This window comes from Siphateles boraxobius, unplaced genomic scaffold, assembly GCF_051911475.1.
Source record: "Siphateles boraxobius isolate OS27281-9 unplaced genomic scaffold, OSU_SipBor_1 130, whole genome shotgun sequence".
In the NCBI taxonomy this organism is placed as follows: domain Eukaryota; kingdom Metazoa; phylum Chordata; class Actinopteri; order Cypriniformes; family Leuciscidae; genus Siphateles; species Siphateles boraxobius.
This window is the reverse complement of record NW_027508734.1, coordinates 51,677,063-51,695,844: the sequence shown is the minus strand read 5'-3', so window position 1 is coordinate 51,695,844 and position 18,782 is coordinate 51,677,063. Positions and strand designations below refer to the sequence as shown.

General features: G+C 40.6%; 1 long non-coding RNA gene across 1 annotated transcript; it reads left to right on the top strand.

Moving 5' to 3' along the window:
- Nucleotides 1-17,251: 17,251 nt before the first annotated feature.
- Nucleotides 17,252-18,467, top strand: LOC143737801 (uncharacterized). Its single transcript, XR_013203727.1, has 3 exons — nucleotides 17,252-17,826; nucleotides 17,943-18,020; nucleotides 18,265-18,467. It is a non-coding gene; the product is annotated as an uncharacterized LOC143737801 (long non-coding RNA).
- Nucleotides 18,468-18,782: the final 315 nt, after the last annotated feature.

Here is an 18,782-nt window from a genome sequence, read left to right as displayed (position 1 = left end):
CCTGCTTTTCCCAAGCCACTTTTATCAATTTCCACAGAATCCTTAGAACTCCTGAAGCACTCTTGTACACTCTGTACGGAACTCCATTAGGCCCTGGAGATGATGAAGCACTTGCCTTTCTCACAACCTGTTCTATCTCTTTCCACTTAGGTGCACAGACCTCCATTTGGTATTCTGGTGGATTGACAGGTGGGATGTCTGACGGAATTGACATAGGCTCATGCCTTTTTGCATCTGTATGCGTTTCCTCCAAATATCTCTCTAGCTCAACCCTAGATGCTTTTAAAGTGCCATTCTTCTCACTGGTGAATAACTTCTTTATGAATTTGAATGGATCTTTATAGAAATTAGCCCTCGCACGTTCCTTCTTTTTGTAGCGTTTCCGTAGGCGCTCAGCTCTGCGTAATGTTGCAAGCTTATCTTTTATGGCCCTTTGTAAGAGATTGAGTCCCTCCTTCTGACTTTGTTCCGCTCTTTTCCATTGCTTCCTCAGCTGTCTCCTTTCTCTAACTAACCCTTCAATTTTCTGCTGCCGTCTAGACAATCCAGGAGTAGTTTGTACTTTTTCCTTCCTTTTTTCCACACCAAACCTCTCACTTCCATATGCATAAATGATGTCCCCAAATTTATCCAGCTTCTTTTCAACTGTACCAGTTAATCTTTCCAATGCAAAGCATAGATCTGTGTTTACCGTGTCCCATGCAGTTTTCTCACTAGCTCTTGGCCATCTAACTCCAGGCCTATGCCCGTTGAGGTTTTTTTCTCTCTTATGCTGGTTAGTCTTACCGGGTTCACAAGAATCAATGTGTTCATCACTAACTGTGCAAACCCTCATCTCCTCTATGACAGGGGTGCTGATATCCTGCGAACTGTGGTTTGCTTCCTGTCGCTGGATTTCATTCGACTGACTTGACTGACTCCGTAAGAAGTACTGATCAATGCGAGGCCCTTGTCCCTTCTCCCTCAAGCATTTCATTTTCCCTTGATGAATCTTCAAACCCCTGACCATTGTCGCCTTGCTCCAGCCACAGACACAAGCTTGGAGTTCAATGGCTTTGCTAACTGCTGAACCTGAACTAGTCTTTTGTGAAGTACTCTCCATACTCATATCCGTTTCCATTCCAAAGTCGTTAACCATGTTGTCCACCATTGAGTCATCTTCCGCCCCTGCTCTCGCAGACTCTAGGGGTATTTTCCTCTTTAATTTTTCAGAAGCCTTGGGCGGGTGTCTCAAGCATCCTGTAAACACAGAGCTGGATACTGCCGACAAGGGTAGCTAACCCTTACCAGCCCCATTGGGGTCTCTTTCCTCCTGTCAGCTGTCTCTCCAGGCTGTCACAAGGTCTTTCCCTTGTTGCCAGCAGCACTATTCACCGCAGTCAGGGGACGTATCCAGATCTTCATGATTTCCATTACACGAGAGTAGATGTTAAAAACTTCATGCTGATTTGTACTCGGCTTTCGCCAAGATAAGCACCAACTAAGACGTAGCTTTACAGTAACCTATGCTTCTCCATCCATTTACGCTTCTTTCCATCTGGTGACGTGAATCTCCTTCTGTCTGGTGTTAATAGTGTATTTGCGCGTCAGCACACACATGGCTGCAACCACAGTGCGGTCCCCCCATAACAACCCTCTGGATTGAGCGGAGTAGGGAACATCTCTAGGGTCTTCAAGTGGGCACCTTCCGTCCTCAGTGTTTCGTCGACTAGCCCACGACACCTCAAGAGGGCTCGACAGTGACTCTGGCGTCCCAGAGTCACCCCCCTCTGTCCCCCACTCAACTCAGCCCAGCTTACTGACCTCTACTTCCCTCTTGCTGCTGAGACCTAACCACAATCTCACAATCTCTCCGCAACCCAACCATACGTGCCAACCCGTTTGACTAAGGCTGTCGAGCCCCACTGGTGCGTTAATATGCAGTTTTAGTGGCAACGGTTCCGTATGGCATACCACCTACCGCAAAACACAATATCTGCCCAACCACCCGTCATTCACGCAATATACACAGGAACGTAATGACTGTAAATACTATACAACCTCTACAAATAAACCAACAGTGTTGCTGAGACCTAACCACAATCTCACAATCTCTCCGCAACCCAACCATACGCGCCAACCCGTTTGACTAAGGCTGTCGAGCCCCACTGGTGCGTTAATATGCAGTTTCAGTGGCAACGGTTCCGTATGGCATACCACCTACCGCAAAACACAATATCTACCCAACCACCCGTCATTCACGCAATATACACAGGAACGTAATGACTGTAAATACTATGCAACCTATACAAATAACCTACAGACTCTTCAAGTTTTATAATATTAAATGCATTTGATCTGATTCAGCAGTGGTATAAAAGGTAAGCATTATGTAAATGCTTGGCTAAAGAGATGCGTCTTTAATCTAGTTTTAAACTGGGACAGCGAGTCAGAGCCTCGAACAATATCAGGAAGGCTATTCCAGAGTTTTGGAGCTAAATGTGAGAACGCCCTTCCTCCTTTAGTGGACTTAGATATCCTAGGAATGACCAGAAGCCTCGAATTTAGTGATCTTAAAGAACGCGATGGATTGTAGGGCGATAGAAGGTCCATTAAATACACAGGAGCTAAACCATTTAGGGCTTTATAGGTCAGTAATAGTACTTTGTAATTGATAGGGAATTTGATAGGTAACCAGTGTAGAGATGATAAAATTGGTTTTATATGATCATATTTTCTTGACCTAGTAAGAACTCTAGCAGCTGCATTTTGCACTAACTGTAGCTTGTTTATTGAGGATGCAGGACAGCCAGCTAATATAGCATTACAATAATCTAGTCTCGAGGTCATGAATGCATGAACTAACTTTTCTGCATGAGAAACAGATAGCATGTTACGTAGCTTTGTAATGTTTCTAAGGTGGAAAAAGGCTGTTCTTGTAACATATGAAATATGATTTTCGAAAGACAAGTTGCGGTCTAGTATAACACCCAGGTATTTTACTGTAGTGGATAAAGTAACAGGACATCCTTCTATATTAAAGTTGTATTGTAAGTGAGTTTGTGGGTAGTTTTTTGGACCAATAAGTAATACCTCCGTTTTATCTGAATTTAGTAGCAGGAAATTACGCGTCATCCAGCATTTTATATCTTTGAGACACTCTGTCAAATTTGATAAGTTAGTGTTTTCATCTGGCCGTGATGAAATATATAATTGAGTGTCATCAGCATAACAGTGGAAATTAATTCCATGTTTTCTTATAATATTACCAAGTGGGAGCATATAAATTGAGAATAGCTGAGGGCCTAACACCGATCCTTGCGGCACTCCATAGTCTACTGACGTTATCTTTGATTTTTCCCCATTTAAACAGACAAAATGATAACGGTCTGATAAGTACGATCTAAACCAGCTTAATGCCTGTCCCTGAACACCAGTGTAGTTTTGTAGTCGATCCAGGAGTATTTTATGATCGATAGTGTTGAACGCAGCGCTAAGATCGAGTAGAACTAGTATTGTGAGTGTCATTTTAGTTCATTCTTTTATTGTAAATGCTTATATTCACTCAAATGAAAGTATTTGGCTAGCTCTGCACTTTTTGTAATGTCAAATAGGGCTGGGCGATATATCGATATAAAAAAATATATCGATATATTTTTAAATGTGATATGGAATTAGACCATATCGCATATATCGATATAGTTCAAATTTGCGCTATGATCCTTGCTCCAAGCAAGCTGCTGACTGCTTTTGTAGAAATATATAGTATATTGTGCATTCTATCAGTAGCAGTTCTGGCGCCTCCGTCTCAACAGCATTAGTGTACAACGCGACAAATACTCACATCAAATATTAACACAGAGGAACAGGGACACATCAGCTCAGTGAGTTCACAAAAGTTCATTATTTGCATTTGCTTTAAAGCCTTGCCGGTTAAACATGTCATTCACTGCTGATGCGCTGTTCTAACATGCGCTTTACTGAGCGCGAACACCCACATGCACTCGCACATGCACTCAAAGCCTGTCTAACAAACAGCACCTGGTTACTGGACTGAGTTATCTTTCGAGTCTTATTTTGCTAATACTCTCAAAAACACACAAGTTTACATAAGGAAAGTTGGTTATGTCTAAACTGAAAGCAAAAACCAGAAGAAATCTGCTTGCCAAATGCGTGTATAGACGCGTCGCGTACAGGTCTTAAAGAGACAGTAGCCCTAGTAGTAAACATGCAGCTGCTTGTCCTTAAAGGTATAGTTCGTCCAAAAATAAAAATTCTGTCATTATTTATTCACAGTAATGTTGTTCCAAACCTGTATTAATTTATTTCTTGTGCTGAACACAAAATAAGATATTTTGAAGAATGTGGGTCCCCATTGACTTCCATAGGGAAAATATACTATGGAAATCACTGGGGTACATCAACTGTTTGGTTACCCACATTCTTCCAATTAACTTCAACAGAACAAAGAAACTTACTCAGGTTTAAAACAGCTAGAGATAGTAAATAATGACAATTAACATTTTTGGGAGAACTATCTATTTAATGTTAATAAAACAACAAAAACACAGAGGAAATCACAAATCAAAATATATCGGGATATGTCTTTTGGTCCATATCGCCCAGCCCTAATGTCAAAGTTTATTGATAATCTGTAAGAGATGAGAATTAGTATAGTAATGTTAATTGTAGAGTGTTAAGTATGTTTATTCCTGTCTTACAAATGTGTCAGTGGCTTACTGTATGAGAATGTGTCTTTAATCATGTTTATGTTTTGTTCTTTATTCAGAAAACATAAAAAGCCACTACCATTGTTGGTGTATAAATGCTCAAATAAACCGTTTTTGTGTATTCTGTTTAATTTTTGGGAATATACAATTATTTGCAAGAAGCTAAAAAGGGAAAATCAACACAATTGAGTATTGTGAAAGAGAGCTCGCTGAGGGGAAAATATGGAAGTGTAACTATTATTCTTTATTCTGGGTTGTTCCTTTGTACATTTGTGGAATATTGTAATTCACACTGTACTAGGCGAGTTCTGTTTTGAAGTGTTTATGTTTGGTATTTTTCTATTGTAACGCGTTGTATAAGTTTTTGTTTATATTCCTGACCACAAGCGGAAACTCCAGACATTAACGCTGCGTCTTTCTCACACGCAGTCGAAAATAAAGAACCCCTTTTTTAGATGTTTGGTTGTGTTTGAGTTTTATATAGTGTGCACATTTACACGGCCACATCTTTCTGGTACCAGGAGTGGGGTAGTTCTTTCTGCTGGTTTCCTCTTGTGGGGAGGGTTTTTTCTTTGAAAACGAATACATAAGCTAAGTCGAACATACTGTTAGCCTAAGTGGGTAGATAAACAACGGTAGTGGTCAAGGAGGATTTCGTGCCAGAGTCAGCAGAAAGAGCTGTGCGCGGAGTCAGGAAGGACTGTGGGAGGACAAGGAGCCAGAGTGCCAGGACCGGCTGGAACGAGGAGCCTACATTGGACTGTGTTTGCAGGTGAACTTTGTAGAGACTGAGACTCTTAATAACGCAGATATGGAGGCATGGAGGACGACGCTCATGAGGAGATGGTCGATAGCCAAGAGGCTGGCGCCGCCGTCAGGGATGATGGTGATGATAGAGATAACCCTTTCCTACAGCTCCGATCACAAATTCAGGAGCTTGGGAAGAGACACGATCAGGTGATGTCGACACTTGCTAGTCTGAACACTGTTAACACTAGGTCGTATGTCTATATTCCCAGAGAAAGACAAATTGTTCCATATTGTGGTGACGTAAAGTACGGTCAGACCATTGACGAGTTTATTGAGGAACTCGAACGAGTAATTCGGATAAGGGGATTGAGTGAGGAGGATCAAGTAGACTTTATTTTGTCACACTTAAGGGGATCAGCACTTGATGAGGTTAAATTGTGTGTGGGGAGGGAGGATGCAACGCCTCAGGACCTGCTTGATTGTTTGAGGGCCGCTTTCCGAGAGAAGCGGACGACTCCTCAACTGTTACACGCCTTCTTTGCACGAAAGCAGTTAGAAGGGGAAGATCTACGAGAGTATTCGCATGCCTTGTCGACGATGTTAAACGCGGCACTCCAACAGTCTCCTGATGCAGTGCCCGATGGGCAGCTAGCGTTAAGGGATCAGTTCATAGAGGGGGTAAGGGACACTGTACTTCGACAGGAATTGCGCAAAATGGTGCGGGACCGGGCCCCTGTTACTCTAATTGAGGTCAGAGAAGAGGCTCTGTTGTGGTGTGCTGAGGAGCGTCCCCGGGGGGCGATTGTCGCTAGAAACCGTTACCTGATGGGCGTGGGGTTTGAGGAGGCTGCTAGATCCACAAATGTGCCTGTATCTTCTTCAAAGGAACTGAATGTCGTCTTGCAAGACGTTGTGAAAGAAGTGGCTCAACAAGGAAAAGCAATCGGCGAGCTAACTGATGCCGTTCGTAACCTTACGACACAAAGAGCCAGCTTTGGCTCGGAAAGGCCCCAAAGAGTTAAAATTAAGCCTCGATATACCCCAGATGGTCAGCCAATCTGTTTGAGGTGTGATGGGTTGGGACATATAGCCCGCAGTTGCACCACGCCACGTAAGCAGGAAGGACAGGTAGCGGCCCCTGCAGAAGCCCTAGCACCGGGAAACATGCTCCCTCCATTGCGCAGAGCCGAGCAATGAGAGGGGCGTCCCAGGGCTCAAACAGCAGCTTTTTGACTAAAGAGCGGTTCTTGGAACGTGCCGTGGGCAAATGTCCTGAGGTTGAAGTCAGCATAGGGGGAATAGCTATTAAGTGTCTTTTCTATCCGGGCAGCAACGTGAGCACGTTGACGGAAAGTTTTTTCAGAGGGCGCTTACGTGGGGAAGATGGTTGCGGATTACGGCCGCCAACAAACTGCCCCTCCCGTATTTGGGATATGTGGAGTTGGATATCCAGGTGTTAGGGGTAACAATACCCGGCTGTGGATTCTTGATAATCGAAGATCAGAAGGATGGAGAAGCTGATCATTCACCTCCAGGAATTCTCGGCATGAATATTGCTCAGCGCTGCAAACAGCTGATCTTGGCCGAGTTTGATAATGGTCTGGCGGGAACACTAGACTCGGACTGGCGAGATGCTTTCAGTAAAGTAAAGGAAGAGGCACTAACTGCGGCAAGCTCTACAGTTCGATTAGCAGGAAAATTCAAAACGTACGTGCCTGCAGCCTCTGTTGCCACGGGTCAGGTCGGGGTACATAAAGAGGTATCCAAGACTAAGGGTGTGGTCATACTTGAACCAGGGGCAATTCCGCTGCCAGGGGGTTTGATCCTCGTGCCCATGGTGGTGTCAGCTGGTAAACGAGTGTTTCCAGTGCAAGTTTTAAATTGGGCGACAGAAGATGTTTGGCTACGGCCGAAAGCAAGGCTTGGAGTACTTTCCCAAGGTTGCACAGTGGAGAGTGGTTCTTGTAATGTGGCATTTCGACGGATTTCTCTAGATCAGGAGGAAGTTACTGTCAGTCTAAGGTCGATGACAGAGACCCACAGTGACTTATCGTGTCCCTCAGACAGGGTACAGGTGGGGGGAACTCCCGGTCAACAAGCAGAGTTGAGAGCATTGTTGAGGCAATACACGGATGTGTTCGCAATGTGTGATGAGGATCTTGGGTACACTGATCGGGTTACACACAAGATTCCTGTGTCCGACAATACCCCCGTTGCCCAAGCATACAGACGGATACCTCCAAATCAGTTTGAGGAGGTGAGGGAGCATATTTCCGGACTTCTCAAGAAAGGAGTTATTAAGGAAAGTTCAAGTCCATAAGCCTCCCCGGTGGTCTTAGTCAGGAAGGCAGATGGGAGTTTACGGCTATGCGTGGACTATTGAAAACTGAATTTGAAGACTCTGCGAGACGCAATTCCCCTGCCGCGGATAGATGAGAGTTTGGATGCGCTGGGAAAAGCCCAGGTGTTTTCAACCATAGACCTGGCATGTGGTAATGTAGAAGATTTTATTATTTAGAAAACAAGTAATTTTGCTATATATTTGGACACAATTATTTCTTCTGTCTGTGACTTTGGATTTCCTCTGTGTATGTGAAAGACCTTGAATGGAATGTTGTTTGCTGCAGAAAATTCTATTCTGAGAAGTCACATGGTAAAAGACCTTTACCCAAAACTATCTATAGGGTGTGTTACCTTCTTTGGAAGAAGATGTATGTATATAACTCTGAACCAAAAGATACTCGGGAGGGCACTGGAAGGCCAGAGGGCCAGAGAGCGTTAGAGCGCCGTTCTATGGAACGGGACGGCGTTCGAAAATAAAGTCTAATTATTTCTGGCATCAAAGATCTCTGCGAAGTTATTTTTCAGAAAGATTGAAAACCACAACATTTGGCGACCCCGGCAGGACTTGGGTTGAGGCTGAAGGAACCACGAAAGGCAACACTGGTGACCGACACAGACAACAGTGGCCACTGTACTTTGAGGTGAGCAATTTTTGCTTTTGAAAAAGTATGTGTTGTCACCAGTGAGCCAGAGTGGTAAGACCCTTTAAAATGCTTCTCCAAGTTTAAAGAACTAAAAAATTGAAAAGAGGATCTTTGATTCTAGAAATAAGTGTCTATTGTTGTTGATGATGTCAAGTACTGTGTTATAGCGTGGCGGAGCTCCCATTAGTGTTTGCCAGTATTTATATAATCTGATGTAGATTGTATGAATATTGGTACTGCTGATGTGCCGCTAAAGGTTTTGTCATACGTATGTAAGGATTTGAGATGTTTGCTTGTTAAGTTTAACAAGTGTACTGGTTAAGGTTAATCAGTTGTTTTTTTATATTTACTGTTAAGGATAATGGTAAATGTTAATGATTAAGGTTAATCATTTTCTGCTCGTTAAGGATAATGAGTATACTGGTAAGGTTATCAGTTTTATCTGTGTTTCTTATTAAGGATAATAGGATAGCATGCGCACAGATAAGTTTAGCTTATGGTTACCGCATTGTTATAGGAATGACAATGGACTGCTCGGGTAAGCTAAATTGAATCGCAGAGGTCTGTGATAGTTTAAAGTTATTCAGTGAAGTATTGTTTGTAAAAACAGTGAGAAACACTGTGAGTAGAATTTAGCTCTGTGTATTTGTATGTAGGATCCTGTCCTGTGTGTCTGCTTGACTGTGCCTGTGGTTAAAAATAGGGGACAAGGAATGTGTGAATGAGCTTGAGAGACAAGTAATATATAAATGAGTATTAGAAGTAAAGGAAATAGTAAAATAAAACAATTGTTTCAAGATATTAGTCTTGCAGATTATTGCAGTATGAAATAAGTTAAAGTATAAAATATTAATTAATAAATGGACTGATATAATGATATATATGAATAGATAATGATAAATAAGAATGCACGTGCTTAATATATTATATCTTATATCTGAAGACGTCTAAAATTTGTATCTCATTATCCCTGAAGACAAAGTGAGAAAAATGATTCTATTGTAGATAATTAAGTTTGTGCTAAGGAAAAAATAACTTGTGCAGTGTGCTAAAAGTGAACAAGATTGGGTGACCAAGTTTCAACAGTCATAAATAATTTACAGCAATCTTAGAATTGTGGTAATGTGAATTGTTGGAATTGGGTGAGGAAAAGTTGATTCACCATGGAGTTATTTTGAGCACAGCATGCAAATACAGAAAAAAGATTGAAGTCTGATTTTATGATGGGGAACATTATTTAATTGTATTATACTCAGAAAATCAAAGTTAGATTATTGCTGATATTGCAATGAAGAAATAGCTTGCTTTTTCCTGCAACGAAGAACTTGCTTTACTAAAAACAGAATGGGAGAACTGCTGTTGTCAACCAGTGATTATTATATAGTATAAAAGAACTAGGAAAAAGATGGTTAAAAGTGGAATTTAGATAAAGAGCTAATAGCTCAGGAACAAATATTTATAAAGACTAATTTGATCTATGCAGCTCTCTGAGTGTTCAAGTTTCAGATGGCTTCAGTGTCGAATGGAAGAGGTGAAAGGTCAAAGACGACTGCAGAGAGAAGAAGAAGAGAGGGTGAGGGGCTTTCAGCTCCCCTTCTGAAGATGACCACTCTCTGGAAAACTGGCATGGAGAAAGACTGATTTAATGCTGGAAAAGGTGAAACTTTCACTATTTCACTGGAGACTTTTTCCTGAGGACAAGAGGAAAATCCTGAGATGCAAAGCTGAGGCAAAATCTATCACAAGCCCAAACTCAGCAGAGGCAGAGAAACAACAGAGCCTATTTTCCTGTTTACACCAAGCCTTGAGTGACAGGCTGACGACACATGCAGAGCGACAGCCAAGAAGCTTCAACAGACTGTTAATCTAAAAACAGAAGAACTGACTGAAACCCTTCCCTTACGGGCAGCACAGGTGTGGCAACTCCGATGATCCCTCTAGAGACTGCTTCAAATTTAGTTAATTATTAGATTCACTTTATTCATTCTGATTATTCACTGGTCCCATAAGCAATTCTTTATATTCTCTGCTAAACTAACCCTCTCTGCTTTTCCAGTAGGTTCAAGTCCAGCCATATAAAAAAGAAAGAAAATACACTGAAAGAGACAAGTGGGTGCTCAACTCACCAAATAGTTCAAACTGAGGCTGGATTTGGTATAGTGAGGGCTATTATATTAAACAATTATAGGGCTAAAAGCATGAAAAATTATTCTGTAGCAAAGAAAAAGATAGACGCAAAATGTCAAAGAATTATTATTATTGTTTGCAAAACAATGATACTGGTCACTCCATTTTGTTTTGGTAAGTTTTTAGAGATATAGATTGGAGAAAATTACTCCAAAAGTCCAAAATTATGAAATCGCAAAAAATGCTGTCAAAACTGGGATAATGAGATGGAAATGTTGTTGGCCATGGATCCAAGATTATGCAGAGATCTCCAATTTCTTAAAGCAGCTCATGAGAAAAAACAAAACAAAAAAAGAATAGGAAAAATCAGAAAAACAAATGACAAAATGTATTTGAAAAATTACAATGGCAGGCCTACTATACTAAAATACTTAGTCTATTAGAATTTGTAAAAAGAAAAAAAGGATTATAACAATGGTGTTAAACTAAACCTTATGATCATTGACACTTCTCAGTAGTGTTTGACATAGCTGTGTTGACCTGATCAGACCTTATGGCTAAAATTATAGGATGCCACATTTAGAGCACAACCTGTAAGAATGTATGCTGGCCAGCGTGTGTGTGAGAGACACTGAGTGTGAATGAGTGAGAGATGATGTTTGAAGAAACACTAAGGCAAATCAATTATTTTGCCAATACAGCTGTATTTAAAATTTAACATGTGGGCCCACAGGGCAAATTCTGCCCAGTAAAATAATGACCATGGATGGATTTGGTTAAATTTCCTGGTCAGGAACTGAAGTAACAATATGAAAAAACAAAGAATGAAAAGAGAAAAATAAAAAGAGAAAAAACAGTGCCACATTTGCGCAGCGCATAACATATCTGACTTTCTTTGCAGCATAACACATCTGCCTTTCTTTTCAGCATATCATGATGGAGCTGATCTTTGTCAAAAGTATGAAATATTGTCTTGTAACTTTTGTATTGTAACAAAGTGGGTTGAGTATTGTCCAAGATGCCTAATAAATAGTGGATTGATAGTGGAACTCAAGACAAAGAGATAACTGAGTTGAATTGACTAATTATAAGAGTACATTGAAATTTATTGTGAGAAAAATGCAAAAAGTTGCGAATAATGATCAAAAGTCAAATTTATGAAAAACAAATGAGAATATATGGATTAAAGTCCTGCTGTTAATGAAGGCAGAAAGGACACCACTCAGCTCACATGACCTTTCTACAGGTAACATCGAGAAGGACAATGGGACAGATGAGCAGATGATTGAAATCACATGTTGTTTTCACTAACAAAAATAATTAAGCTTTAATTTACAGATAGCAGCAGCTCGATTCCAGGAAGGATTCTGGAACAAGTCTAACAAAAAGAACCAGTAACTGTGCTTTGTAATTTCAGAAGAAGTGATCAACAGTGTGACATTTGAGTCCATGCCTCTCAACTTAAAATACACCAACTGACTTCAGCAACCCCCCACAACTGAAGTGAGGGATCAAGGACATGCTGACAATGAGAGAAAGAGTCCATTGCAACGAAGGACTCACTGGAGACACCCTGGTGAAAGATGTAATGATTGATGACAAGGTTAACAGAATGATCAAATCATGAATGGAAGAAAAGACAAACTTGACCAGAAACACAGGAATGAGAAGAACTGTGCAAAAGAGAGACTCAACAGAGATGAGTACAAGCTCAAACAATAGTCAACATCAACCAACTTTCCTATGATTGAATGTTCAGCCCTTGAATAGATTCAGTAGCAACTTAATAATAACCCCACCATAACAAAAATGATTGAAAGTAAAAATATATTAAAGCAACATAGAAAACAATGATAATGAAAAAAAGAAAAGAAACTAAAATAATGTTAACAATTAATTTAAGAAATTGATATAGCATAATGGGAATTAAGACAATTCATGAAGGAAAATTTTAGAACTAAAAATAACTTTAAAATAAATTTTAAGGGGTACTCAGATGTAACTTGTCAATACAAGGGTATACTTAATTAATTTAAGGCTACAGTTGAAATTAAAGCAAGTATTAACAAATATTAAATTTTAATTTTAATTGATAAGAATACAATTTGATTCAAAATGCAATTGATTAGTTAAAATTATATCAAGTAGTGCTCGATAGAAAGTTTATAGACTTACAAGAAGTTATTGAAATCCAATAACAAACAGGCCCTTGTGAACAATCTAAATGGCACCAGAGGGGGGTCAAGAATAAATATTTAGCATTCACATGAAGGACAGATTGTTGAACCAATGAATACTTTTGAATATTCTCAGTCCAGATGCGCAATGGTATTAAACCAGTGCGCAAAGGGGGGAGTAAGGTAAGGAAATTAAAAATTAAAATGAAGATAAAATTAAAGGCATTTTAAATTAAAAGGCATTTTTGCAAAGTTTTGTGAAATTTGTGGCAAAAACAAAGTTAAGAAAAAATAGGCCATATGTCAGTATACCAGAAGAACTATTAAAACACTTGGTAATGGATTATGTGGACATGATATAGATGGGTAAAAGCGATGAAATCAACAGAGGAGGGACAGGAACAGAAATAAAATTTCTAACAGAGAAGTAATCCTTAGATTGAAAAACTATCAGAAATAAGGTCAGATTATATGTCAACTAAACAGAAGTATTAAAGATTAAAAATAAGTTGCATACGAACACAAGGAAGTTTTAATAATAATTAAGTTATAATGCTAATGGTTTAAATGGTTGATAGACAAACTTTTAGATTGTTAGATATAAAGAAAAAGAAATGTACATATAAGGAATATGTAAGAGTGCAAAAAGTTATTTGCTAGAGTTATTTTTCTAATTGTCTAATGAGTTTATTGAATGACTTTTATGAGATAAATGTAACATTGCTCTGAAGGTTTCTTAGTTAGAGTGATTACATGACACATAGTTAGTTTATTCATGATAGTTTATTTAGAAATTAGTAGAAACAAAGAAAATGTATTCAGTTTAGTCTTGAACTGAGGAGCTACAATGAGAATAGGAAGCAACATGCGAGATTAAAAAGGTCAAAATGGTATTTATTGTTTAAATTTGGTAATAAAATAGACAGTAATTGAAATGTATTGCAATTTATTAGATAGGTGTAAAGTGTTCTGTTCACTAAAATTGACTGACTAAAAGATGGATTCTTCGAATTTAAGAAAGGATATTCTCTCATAATAAGTGATAAAAACGAGAGAGTTATGTTTACCTAGCCATATTCTGAATTAATAGTCATATGGATCAAGTAGAACAAAAATGCATAATAAATCAATTAGACTACTATACTAAGCAGATATTTATTATAATGCTTTGTCTGCATTAGGAGAAAAACAATTATATGAAAACAGTAGAATGACTTATGTTTGGTCATCAGTGTTGCACTTTTTACTAAATAATATTGCGCAGGGAGGAAAATTTAGCAATTACGATTGAGTCAAGAAAAACTTAAGAGCAGAAGTTAAGGAAAACTTCATAAAAGTTTGGAAAATTAAGGTTTTCTCAATTAGAGATGTTTTTGGAGATGCAATTAGGGATATTGAAAGTGGGTTATTATTCTGTTGTGTACTTTGTATATTAAGATCATTAGTTGGAAAACCAAGGTTAAACGAATGAAAATGCGGAAAAAAGATAATGAAAACTAATTTGAGAGGGCAACCAAATTGATATTTACAAACCCTGGATGTTGATCCCATTAAATGAGGAATTGAGGACGAAGAAGATGATTGATGAGCCAGAACCTAGAGGATATCTACACCGCAAGAAAACTTTCAATAGTATAAGAGACTTTTTATGTTTGACATACTCTACATAACTGTGTCAATAACAGGCAATGCTGAACCAAATGTATACACACACTTATAACACTGTCTTATTCTTTGGTTTAATTTTGATTAGGGAGAATTCGAGTTTTTTACTCTTTCCATTGAAAGAAAAAGAAAAAACAACTGAAAGAAAATGGAGAGAGATGTTTGGCTCGAATGCTCCTCCGGAGTGTGGTGGCTTAATCCAGTAATTGGAAAGGAGAATGAGTGACTCAGTTGAGTCACTAGGTAGCATAACTGAGGGAGCTGGATTTTGAAACTACACTCTGGAAAAACTAGTGAAAGTGAGGCTTAGATAAGCCTCAGAGGAGGGAATGTAGAAGATTTTATTATTTAGAAAACAAGTAATTTTGCTATATATTTGGACACAATTATTTCTTCTGTCTGTGACTTTGGATTTCCTCTGTGTATGTGAAAGACCTTGAATGGAATGTTGTTTGCTGCAGAAAATTTTATTCTGAGAAGTCACATGGTAAAAGACCTTTACCCAAAACTATCTATAGGGTGTGTTACCTTCTTTGGAAGAAGATGTATGTATATAACTCTGAACCAAAAGATACTCGGGAGCGCACTGGAAGGCCAGAGGGCCAGAGAGCGTTAGAGCGCCGTTCTATGGAACGGGACGGCGTTCGAAAATACAAGTAGCTGTTCACAAGAAGGTTCAGCATAAGACCGCCTTCATCACGCCAATTGGACTGTATGAATATCAATGGATGCCGTTTGGTCTCTGCAATGCACCGGCGACATTTCAGAGACTCATGTAGGCCGTAATGGGTGATCTGGTGTTCCAGATGGTTCTTGTCTACTTGGATGACCTTCTCGTCTGTTCAAGTACTTTCGAGACTCACCTGTCCAGACTTGAAACAGTGCTGCCCCGACTGAGGGAGTCCGGGTTGAAGATTAAAGTGGAGAAATGCAACTTTCTCCAAGCGGAGGTGAGGTTTCTGGGGCACTCTGCCATCTGGACACGGCTAAGCTGGGAGCGGTGGAGCAGCAGTGGGTGGCACAGCTGGCTGTGTTCAATTCCCAGGTATGCTATCGGCCGGGGCGTTTTAATACAGCTGCTGAAGCTCTCTCCCGGAGGCCAGAAATGGAAGAGGGGGAGATAGTGACAGAAGATGCGGAGTATGATGGCTGTGTGGCCATTTGCAATGAGCTGCAGGTAGGAACTGCTGTAGAACCAGACCTTGCAACAGCTGAATTGGGTCCAGTGGAGGTGAGTGAAGAGGAAGCTAGTTTGGATCCTGCCCTTGAAAACACTCCAACGTTACCTGGGTATACTAAGGAGGAGCTCTGTCGATTTCAGGATGCTGACCCTTTTCTGAGTATCCTAAAACGGTTTTGGCAGTCGAGTAGGAAACCTTCTTCCCGTGAGAGACGGACTTTGCCTCGGCAAGTGCGATCATTGCTCAAACAATGGGACAAGTTTAAGGAAGATGGAGGATTATTGTATCGGGTATTCAATGATGTGTTTCTAGGGGAGTGTCAGCAGCTGTTACTTCCCCTTTGTGTGGTTGAGCCAGTGCTATGGAGTGTTCATGACCAGATGGGACACCAAGGAATTGAGAGGACGTTGGGCTTGCTCAAGCAAAGGTGTTATTGGGAAGGTATGCATGAAGCTGTAGACAAATGGGGGAAAACCTGCCAACGCTGTGTACTGGCAAAGATGCCTCAGCCTAAGATCCGGGCATCTTGGACCCCTTTTCTGGCTTCCCTTCCATTAGAGGTGGTAGCTGTTGATTTTACTACCCTTGAGGCTGCCTCTGATGCGAGAAAATGTCCTTTTGGTGACGGATGTTTTCACCAAGTTCAGCCAGGCTTTCCCCACCCGGGATCAGAAAGCTGATACCACCGCAAAGGTCCTCTTGAAAGAGTGGTTCCTCAGGTATGGAGTACCGCAGAGGCTGCACTCCGATCAAGGGAGGAATTTTGAGAGCGCGGTTATAGCAGAACTGTGCAGACTGTACGGGGTACGGAAGTCAAGAACTACTCCGTATCACCCAATCGCACGCTGCATGACCTGCTGCGCTCTTTACCGCCCGACTAGAAGAGGAGGTGGCCTGAACACCTGCCAGAATTGGTGTATGCCTACAACGCGACGACTCACTCCTCCACGGGATATTCCCCGTATTACATTTCGTTTGGGTCACAACCGCACCTCCCAGTTGATGCCTTGTTGGGAAGGGAGCCTGAGGAAGGCACGGAAACCAACTGGTTGTCCGTTCACAGGGAGAGACTCCAGGATGCCCATGCAAGAGCGAGAGTACGCAGAGAAAAAAGAAGTAGAACGGACTACCAGACATGAGAGTGAGGTGTATTGCCCTGAAGTTGCTGTTGGAGAGCAAGTGTACTTAAGGCACCGTCCTGCAGGGAGAAATAAAATTCAGGACGCGTGGGCGCCAGAGGTTTATGTCGTGACAGACATCCAAGGAACTACTTATGCGGTGGAACCTGTCGGAGGAGTTGTACAAAGGAGAGTACATCAGTCGCATATTCAACCTTGTCCATTACCAATCCCGGTGCCAGCACCGCGTAGCAAGGTACGGCAGGTGAAAGAAGGTGTTAGCTCCCCGGATAAAGGATCGTTATTGCCTTTGGACCTTGAGTGCGTAGTTGTGGATGAGACATGGCGAATGGCAAGAGGGCAGTCATCGCCTTTAGTGAAGGAAGGTCACAAGCAATCCAATTCGCAAGCAGTGGGTTCGATAGAGCCTCGATGCGAGGTTGTTGAAGAACCACTTACTGTGTCAGAGGAAGGAATTGATAGTGGGGGAGTGGTACCAACATACTCAGTTCCTGATACTGTGGTGAACCATCCAACCCCGGCTCAGAGATATAGTTTGGGCGTCCCAGAAGAGTCAAGAGCACTTACACCAATGCCACGTCGGTCTCAAAGGCAGAATGCGGGTAAACACAGTAACCCGTACCATTTACCCCAGTCCGTTTGTAACTCTGTGTCATTCAGTCCAGACGTTTTGTCTCAAGTTTTGGCGGGCATGGTAATGTACACGTCTGAAAAACTGAAAAGTGTTGTTGATGGTTAAAGGGGAAGTCCACCTGGACGTTGACTTATGGCAGGGGAGAGTGTAACCAGGGCAAAAATAGCCTTTAGTCATCCTAGAGGGCACCCTGGTGCACATGAGTAGTGCAGTATCGGAAGGAACAAGAAGTTTGTTTTTTTGCTTTTTGATAGACCTTCAGCGAACGTGTGAGTTGTGGCGCGTTAGAAACTAACACCAGCTTACATCATAAGCGAAAGGGGAAACCCCCAATTTGGTGTTCTGTTTGTTGAGTGGTTGGAGCTGTGATTCATCGCAAGGAATCTTTGTTTCTCCCGAGTGCCAGAGATTTCTGTGTGAAACGAGCATTTACATTCCACAGTGACGGCGTTTGAGCGTGAGTGTTTGTTTAATAGAAATGTAGCATGTTATTTGAACTCATTATTACAGCTCATGGTATTATTAAGGAGAAATATAAACGATACTTCTGTTTCTGTGATAAAATTATGTCAGAGGGGAGAACGAAGAGACGTTAGTGCACGTGAGATGACCGTGGCGCGGGCTTTCTAGTGCGGTGTATCGCTTCACGGAGTGAGTGTCATTTTAGTTCATTCTTTTATTGTAAATGCTTATATTCACTCAAATGAAAGTATTTGGCTAGCTCTGCACTGTTTGTAATGTCAAAGTTTATTGATAATCTGTAAGAGTTGAGAATTAGTATAGTAATGTTAATTGTAGAGTGTTAAGTATGTTTATTCCTGTCTTACAAATGTGTCAGTGGCTTACTGTATGAGAATGTGTCTTTAACCATGTTTATGTTTTGTTCTTTATTCAGAAAACATAAAAAGCCACTACCGTTGTTTATTTGGGGTATAAATGCTCACATAAACCGTTTTTGTGTATTCTGTTTAATTTTTGGGAATATACAATTATTTGCAAGAAGCTAAAAAGGGAAAATTAACACAATTGAGTATTGTGAAAGAGAGCTTGCTGAGGGGAAAATATGGAAGTGTAACTATTATTCTTTATTCTGGGTTGTTCCTTTGTACATTTGTGGAACATTGTAATTCACACTGTACTAGGCGAGTTCTGTTTGGAAGTGTTTGTTTGGTATTTTTCTATTGTAACGCGTTGTATAAGTTTTTGTTTATATTCCTGACCACAAGCGGAAACTCCAGACATTAACGCTGCGTCTTTCTCACACACAATCGAAAATAAAGAACCCCTTTTTTAGATGTTTGGTTGTGTTTGAGTTTTATATAGTGTGCACATTTACATGACCACAAACAGATATGAGAGGAATGGCATGGTGAATACATGAACAGCTCATCAAATTAAATACATTTTATTTTT